Below are 8,702 nucleotides of genomic sequence, written 5' to 3'. Positions count from 1 at the left end.
CCCAGCGCTGAGAAGCCCTAGCTGAATGCCAGCTCTTGTCATTCTTTTTACTACGATTCTTGCATCTCTCACTATCGTGGACCACAATCGTGTATGTGGCTGTCTCCTGGCTCCACCTGGAGTTCCTTGCGCGTTTGCATCGCATCTCACCCACCTTCTATCTCCTCCCCGACCTGGGGCTAGGCCATGCCTATAGGAGAGTCTCAGTGTGTGTCTCTTGAATGACAGGTAGAGATGTGAGTGTCCCCATTTTCCAATCAGAAAACTGAGGCCTACGGAGGGGAAAGTGACTGGCCCCAGAGGGCACTGCCTGTCAGAGCAGAAGCGGAACTCAGGTCTGGGAGACGCTTCGTGCAGTGCTGTTCTCCCCTGGTGTGTGCAGAGGCCAGATGTAGAACAAATGAAAACACAAAGAGGAGTTACTTTCAAGTTTGCTTTTTTTTGCTGTGTTTGGCTCAGATCTTCCCAACTATAGTTTTCCTAACAACTCAGGCCCTAAGAGGAAGACTTCACACAGCTTTGCGCTCAGGTGGGACAAACTGTGACACTGGAGTTGACAGCCGCCTTCAGGGTCACCTGGTCCACCCCACCCCATCCCCGAACCTCAGAGGGAACCATGAGCCTGAGAGGGGACGGGAGTCGCCCACGGTCACGTGGCTGACAGCAGAGCCAGACACCCTTTCCAGTGCTCCTCTTAGTCACAGCAAGTGAAGCAGCGTCCCTGTAGACAGAGCCGCAGAAAGGAGCCCAGGATTTACAGGGTGCAAACCCCCCGGGGGCCTCCAGCACCAGCAGTCAAGGCCTGCATCCTCCAATAGGTCCCCCCAGAGACAGTGTGGCCCACCCCAGGAGGGGAAGGCCAGGAGGTTGAACAGGTGGGGCGCCTGCAGCCAGGACCGCGCCCGGGGGGTCGGTCCGGCCTGTGTTCTCTGCCGACCGTTGATGAGCCCTGCTCTTTATAGCTTCTCCAGTGGAGAGCAATTAACTTCTTGAGCCTGGAGGTTTATGGCCAAAGACAGGAGAGGGGACGTTCCACCCCACTGGGGCCCTTTGAAAGTAGAAGCATCTGATTTATCTCTGCGCTGGGGTACTTGGCCTTTAGCTGCAGAAGGACTGTCCCGCCCGGCCCCCCTCCCCCTTTCCTGCTGGCCACACCTCGGGGCGGGAGACGCAGCTGGATGAAGATGCAGGGTGGAAGGCATGGGGACTCACGGGTCCAGGCAGGGAGGCCGTTGAGCAGCCTGCTGGCTGCCCCAGGGCTCCTGTTGGGACTCGGGAGTGGACCGCTGGGCAAGCGGTAGGATCACCTCCCTGGTCCCTGCCCCCGTGGATCAACAGGCTTTTACCTCTTCACCCTTCACACCAACCCAGACAGACAAACGGCACCTGGGTGTCAGCAGGCGGAGGGTGCAGAGATAGATGACATACAAGCCCTGGCCCTGACGGACGCGAGGCCAATGAACACAGGCATGACAGCGTGGGGAGGGAAGGCTGCCCAAAGGGAGACTCACTCAGCCTGAGCCAGGTCCCCAGGGAAGCAGTCAGGCAAGACTTGCCGGAGGAGGCTGGAAAGATGAAAAAAGGCTCTGGAGAAAGGGCACAGACGTGTGGCGAGTGGGCACACGGAAGAAAGAGTGTGTGCCTCAGCATGGCCGGGTGTGCCTGCACCCTTAATCAGGAAGGGAAAGGAGGAAAGACTGGGAGGTGGGCAGGTGGAGATCACAGAAACCTGTGCACATCCCAGGGTGTTCAGATTTTATTGTGGGGGAGCCAAAGAGGGGTTTCGAGAAGCGTGTGGGTGATACGATCAGATTTAGTTTAGAAAATGGCATTCAGGTAGCAGGGTGATGACCAATTGGAGGGAAGGAGGCGCTGTGGTTCTCCCACTAGGCCGTCCATCGACGCCACCTGGGGAGCATCAGAAAGGCTGATGCCCGGGCCAGCCTCCAGACAGGGTGCAGGAAGTGCTCTGGGGTCCCTGTTTGTCCGGGGGTCCCTATTAGGAGGCGCTGTGGCCGTCCAGGTGAGAAGTCTGGAGACAGAGGAAGACGCACATTCAGGCGGAAGAACCGCAGCCTGCAGTGGTTGGTCAGATGTGTATCCTTAGAGAAAAGGGAGGAGAAAGCAGCCAGGCAACTCCTCAAAAGGTTACACATAGAGTTTTCAGATCAGCCAACCACTTAGATGCACACCCAAGAGAAATGAAAACATGTTTGCAAAAAAAAAAAAAAAACTTGTATACAAATGTTCATGCAGCACTCTTCACGATAGCCCGAAAGTAGCAACAACCCAAATGTCCATCGACTATTGGAGGGATAAATAAGATGTGGCAAATCATTACCGTAGAGTGTTATTCCTTGAAAAGAATAATGAAACACTGATACACGTTACAGCATGAGTGGCCCTGAAAACTTTACGCTGAGTCAAAGAAGTCGGTAACAGAGGAACCACACACACATATTGTATGATTCCACTTATATGAAATGTCTAGAATAGGCAACTCTGTAGAGACAGAAAGTAGACCAGTGCTTGCCTAGGACTTGGCGGGAAGGCGAGACTGGGAACTGATGGCTTAGGGGGTGTAGGTGGGTTTTCTTGGGAGGAATAATCAGAGTATTCCAAAATCCATGGTGAACACTTCCCTGCTGGCTCAGTGGTAACGAACCTGCCTGCCAATGCAGGAGACATGGGTTCGATCCCCGATTTGGGAAGATCCCACATGCTGGAGAGCAACTAAACCCGTGTGCCAACTGCTGAGCCTGTGCTGTAGAGCTCGGGAGCCGCAACTACTGAGCCCACGAGCCATCACGACAGAAGCCTGTGCACCTAGAGCCCGCGCTCCGCAACAAGAGAAGCCATTGCCCTGAGAAGCCCGCGCACTGCGACTGGAGAGGAGCCCTGCTCACCGCAACCACAGAAAAGCCCCCTCAGCAACGAAAACCCAGCACAGCTAAAACTAAATGAATAGACTATTTTTTAAAAAATAAGTACACCAATAAAACATTAAATCCATGGTGGCGATGGAAGCATGACAGATTCCTAAAAGCCACTGGATTTTAAATGTTAGAAGGATGGGTTCTGTGCAGATTATAATGTCAACAAAGCTGTTAGACAGAAAAAAGGGAGGTGTGAGGACTGCGGATTTTACCCTGGGAAGATGCGGGCTTTGAGAGGGCTGTGAGCAGAGGGGCGCCACGGTCTCACTGCCTTACACAAGCTGCCCTCTCCTTCTGGTCTCCCAGCCTCGGTGCTGTCGACCCTTGGGGCAGGATAATTCCTCGTCTGGCGGCTGTCCTGGGGACATGGGATGTTTCGCAGCATCCCTGATCGCTACTGGTGCCAGGAGGAGCCCCCTCCACTCTTGTGTGACAACCCAAAACACCTCCAGCCACTGCCAAACATCCCCTGGGGAGTAAAGCGCCCTGGCTGAGAACTGCTGCTCCAGACTGTAGGGGGGAGTGTGCACAGGAAGTCGGGTTGGGGGGTGCTTATGAGGCCTTTATGTGGAAATGTCCCTTGAGCAGACTGGTGAGGCCGGAGCACCCTCCAAAAATCAGGCAGCTTCACTGACTTCAGACTCAGAGGCTGTTGGAATGAATGTCACAGAAAAAAAGAGAGCAAAACCCGAAGAGTTGGTTCAACTTAATTTTACTTTTTGAGCACAAATATTATGCTAAAGGCCTCAGGGCAGATACGAAGGTAAGTAAAATAAGCTTCCAATCCCACCTCACAAACACTGAAGTCTCTCCGTCAGGGCAGGAGTGAGCTACAGAATGCTCTGGAACTGCAGGAAAGGGAGAGTAAATCCAACTTGTCCAGGAGGGAAATTCCATCAATAGTCAAAATAGTTCTGGACTGTCCCCTCCATACCAGGCGGTTTCATTCACGTCGTCTCATTTAATCTTTAAAACTGTGAAGGACATATCCCCCTCTCTTATTTTTTATTTTTTTTAACAGATCAGGAAACTGAGGCTCAGAAATACTGAGTAACATATTTACAGCTGCCCTGTCTGGGACAGAACTGGAGTTTGAACACAGGCTGTTTAATGCCAAAGCCCGATGCTGGCTTCCAGAAGCTTCTAGGAGGTGGGACTTGAGCTCAGCATTGCAGAGATTGTCAGGCAGCGTGGGGGTGAAGTGGGACAGGGACATGGAACAGGCAGAGGTGACTGCCTGGGCAAGGCTTGGAAAGGATGAGACAGACAGGAATTTGGGGACAGGGCGTTTTCTTAGAACACAGAGTTCATTTTAGTGGAAAAGTGTTCCAGAACAGAGCACAGGGAAGCTAGGACACAGCCAGGTGAAAAGGAGAGGGCTCTGTTAACGGTGGTGAGTGGTTTTGCATTTTATTCTGTTGGCACGGAGGAGGAAAATAATGAGAACTTCGACCTATGAAAGAAGATTAAAGACCAACACATCCCAAATGTATCTCATTCTTAGGTTTGAAGGCTGCTGTGCCCCGTCTTACCTATGAGGCACAAACACACCTCCCCAAATCAGGCACAGAGACTCCCAAAAAGGGTTACTTGGTATTGATAGATGAACTCCCAGAGGTAACCAATGATACAGTAAAATCTGGACAGTCACCTGCAAATAAACACACTGGACTACTTTCTCACACCATGCACAAAAATAAGCTCAGAACAGATTAATGACAAATGTAAGACCTGAAACCATGAAACTTTTAGAAGAAAGCAAAGGCAGTATTTTTTTTTTTTTTAGATATGTCTCCTCAAGCAATGGAAAAAAGAGCAAAAGTGAACAAATGGGGCTGCACCAAACTGAAAAGCTTTTACATAGCAAAGGAAGCTACCGACAAAATGAAAATATGTCCTCCTGAACGGGAGGACATATTTCCACTGGAGAGAACATACTTTCAAATGATATATTTAGCAAGGGGTTAATATCCAAAATATACAAAGAACTCATATAATTCAACATCATAAAAACCAACTACCCAATTTAAAAATGGGCAGAGGACCTGAAGAGACCTGAAGCCCAATCCCAATTCAAAGGTCCTCTGAATTGGGCTTCCCTGGTGACTCAGACAGTAAAGAATCTGCCTGCAATGCAGGAGACCTGGGTTCGACCCCTGGGTTGGGAAGATCCCCTGGAGAAGGGAATGGCTGACTACCCACTCCAGTATTCTGGCCTGGAGAATTTCATGGACAGAGGAGCCTGGCAGGCTACAGTCCATGGAGTCACAAAGAGTCGGACATGACTGAGCGACTTTCACTGTCACCCAGTTTAAAAATGGGTAGAGGACCTGAATAGACATATTTCCAAGAAAGATATATAAAGGCCGATAAACACATGATAAGATGCTCAACATCAGTAATCATCAGGGCAATCAGAACCACAATGAGATGCCTTTTCACACCTCTTGCAGTGGCTATCATCAAAAAGAAACAAATAACAAGTGTTGGCAAGGATATGGAGAAAAGGGAGCCCTTGGTCCCTGTTTGTGGGGGTGTACATTGGTGCAACCACTGTGGAAAACAGTACGGAGATTCCTCAAACAAAAATCGACGGTTCCTGGAATTTGTCTGGTGGTCCAGTGGCTAAGAGTCCACGCTCCAATGTAGGGACCCACGTTTCATCTCTGGTCAGGGAACTAGATCCAACGTGCTAGAATGAAGATGGAAGATCCCATGTCACAGCTAAGACCTGGCACAGCCAAAAAAAAGAAAAAAAACAGTTGTTGATCCCTTTACATGACGAAGAATCACATAAGGTGAAGTTCATGACACGTGTACTTTCTGAGCCAAAATATGAACACTTGAGAGCCTAGCTGTGAAGAAAACTTGCTCTTGAATTACAGATGGGGGAGGGGCTAGTCAGACCTGCATCAGCAGGAGATGGTAAGTTTCGGTAACTGGCCCGAAGCGGCCCAGTCTGAGCTCTTTCCAATAACAAGGCCGCCTGACATGCACAAACCTGAGTGTGTTCAATCACATCGGTTCAGATCAGAGTAGCTTCAGGTTCCCACGCTTTTGGAAAAAGCTTGGCAATATGTATCCCAAAAGCCTTAAAAATCTTCCCACTAGGAATGCCACTTCTCGAATTATTTTTAAGAAACCACCCAAAGTGCAAGCAACACCTACCGTATATCACAGGGGACTCTACTTAATACTCTGTAATGCCTTATATGGGAAAAGAATCTAAAAAAACAGTGGGTGTATGTATATGTATAACTGATCCAATTCACTTTGCTGTACGCTTGAAACTAACACCACATTGTAAATCGACTATACTCTAATAAAAAAATTTTTTAAGAAACCCAAATGCAGGCAAAACATGCATAAAACTATCCATCACATTTTAATAGACAAAATTGGACATAACCCAGATTTCCAGCAGCTGGGAAATGGTGAAATCCACTATGGGGCTTCTCTGTGTTAAAGAACCTTACAGCCATTTAAGATGTTTATAAAGAGTCTTGAATGATGTGGGGTCGCATTTATGTTATATGTTAAGGCAGCAAAATTGGCTACAAAAATAAAACATATACATTATAATAATGGCTATGTTGGTGCTCTGAGGAAGAAAAACTTTCCAACATACTCAGAGTGTTTATTTCTGAATAGAGAGATAATTATTTTTCATTATATTCCATAAAATTTTTAAAGTATTTTCTCCTTTAATTCTACATGTTTTTGTGTAGTTCCAGGTTTTGCACAAATTAATCAGGAAAAGATAAACATTGATTTTAAAAGGAAAAAAAAAATGACCCAAATCTGAGTTATCCAGTAGATCTAAATGGCATTATAAGCACTATTGTGGTATCCAGAAAACCCTCCCCTATCTGAATGATGCCAGTTTGGGCTGGGGAATGCTGCCCACCAAACCCCAGGGACCACAGGCCCTATGTTGTAGTATCTGGGCAGAACACATGCTATTCCTTAATAATTTTATAGAAATCAGCTCTTTTTTTTTTTTAACTTAACTATATGTCTTTTAAAATAAATGGAAAAAAAATACCAACTTTCACTCGTGGAAAGTAACCACAAAATAAATGCAGTAAACAAGACAATATTATCAAATTCTAGACTGGTAAAGATTCCGAGCCTGAGCTCTGTTTAGTAGAAAGTGGGGATAGAGGGACAGAATAGCAAAGGTTTGAGAGTTATTAAAATGTCTGAGCCCCACAACTGGCCTCTTAAAGGAATCAGGAAGACTGAAAGATAGTTGAAATGACCTTTTCCCTGGAGATTTTGATTTGTTTTTAGTGATTTGCCCAAGTAGCACCCAAACTGCCCCCTATGCCACATCCTAGGGGAAAGTGCCAGACAGTATTCCCAAAACAGTAGGTCTCCCTCAGTCTGTGGTCACTGGTCCAGCCAGTTTCAAGATCAAGGACAGGTGTTTCTACCATGAACGCCTTTCCATTCCTCTTACAATTCCAAAGTCCTACCCTTGTTCAAGACCTTGGTGTTTCCATGCAATACTCCAATGACTTCATCATTTAATTGCAAAGCATGTTTCAGGGCTTGTAAAACCATAAACATGCTGATGCTGTGCCAATTCTGATTTGACACAGGACCGGCAAGTTTAAAAGGGGAAAAGGATGCCACCAGTACTGGGAAATAGCAGAGGTCAGATAAAAGCTTAGGACACCTGGGGACTTCCCTGGCAGGGTAGTCCAGTGGCTAAGACTCTGCACTCCCAATGCAGGGGAAACAGGTTTAATGCCTGGGCTGAGAGCTAGGTCCCACTAAGAGTCTGCTTGCCACAACGAGAATCAAAAATCCTTCGTGCCTCAACTAAGACCTGGTGCAGCCAAATAAATAAATATAAATAAATAAATAATTAAAAAAAAAAAATCCTTAGAGTACTTAGGCTCTTTCCTGATGGCTCAGTGGTAAAGAATCCGCCTGCTAAGCAGGAGATGTGGGTCCCCTCCCTGGGTGAAGAAGATCCGCTGGAGGAGAAAATGGCAACTCACTCCAGGCTTCTTGCCTGGAAATTCTCATGGATAGAGGAGCCTGGTGGGCTACAGTCCATGGGGTCGCAAAGAGTCAGACACGACTTGTCGGCTAAACAACAAGAGTAGGACACAAACTTATTCATTATACAGATGAAGAAACCAAGGCCCAAGAAGAGGGTGGGACCAAACGTCAGTGACAGAGTTGGGTTAGAATCCGGGTCCTTGAACCCCAGTCCAATGTCATCTCCAAAGTCACTGTTTGCTTTTAGTGTGAGAGGTTTGCGTACTTTGGAAACTCATCCCAGCTGCAGGACCAGAAATCAAAACCAGAGACCAATAAAGATGAGACACGTCCTCCTGCCGGTGTTTCTCCTTGGTTCCTTTAAATGTCAGAGACCTCTAGTCTCTCTCCCCTGCTTGACACCCAGCTATGGGCTTGCTTGGCTGGAAGAATCATGGATCTGTGAACTCCGGCAGAAAGTAGAGACCTCATCTCACTCATACAACCGATACCTAGAGAGACTCTCCATCTTTAAGAGTCCTGGTCCAGCTGCCCTGCTCATAGAGGAGACCAAGTTCCATGGAGGAAGCATGACTCTCTCAGGGCCATCCCGCTAGGAAGTGGCAGGGCTTGGCCTGGAATGTAAGTCTTCTGGGTAAAAGAACAGTGCTCACTTTATTTTTTTTTTTAATATTCAATATCTTATAATAGCCTGTAACAGAAGAGAATCCAAAAAATAATATATACATATATATATATAACTGAATCACTTTG

This window comes from Bos taurus, chromosome 19, assembly GCF_002263795.3.
Source record: "Bos taurus isolate L1 Dominette 01449 registration number 42190680 breed Hereford chromosome 19, ARS-UCD2.0, whole genome shotgun sequence".
Classification (NCBI taxonomy): Eukaryota; Metazoa; Chordata; class Mammalia; order Artiodactyla; family Bovidae; genus Bos; species Bos taurus.
The sequence above is the reverse complement of the archived record's forward strand: the minus strand, read 5'-3'. Positions refer to the sequence as shown.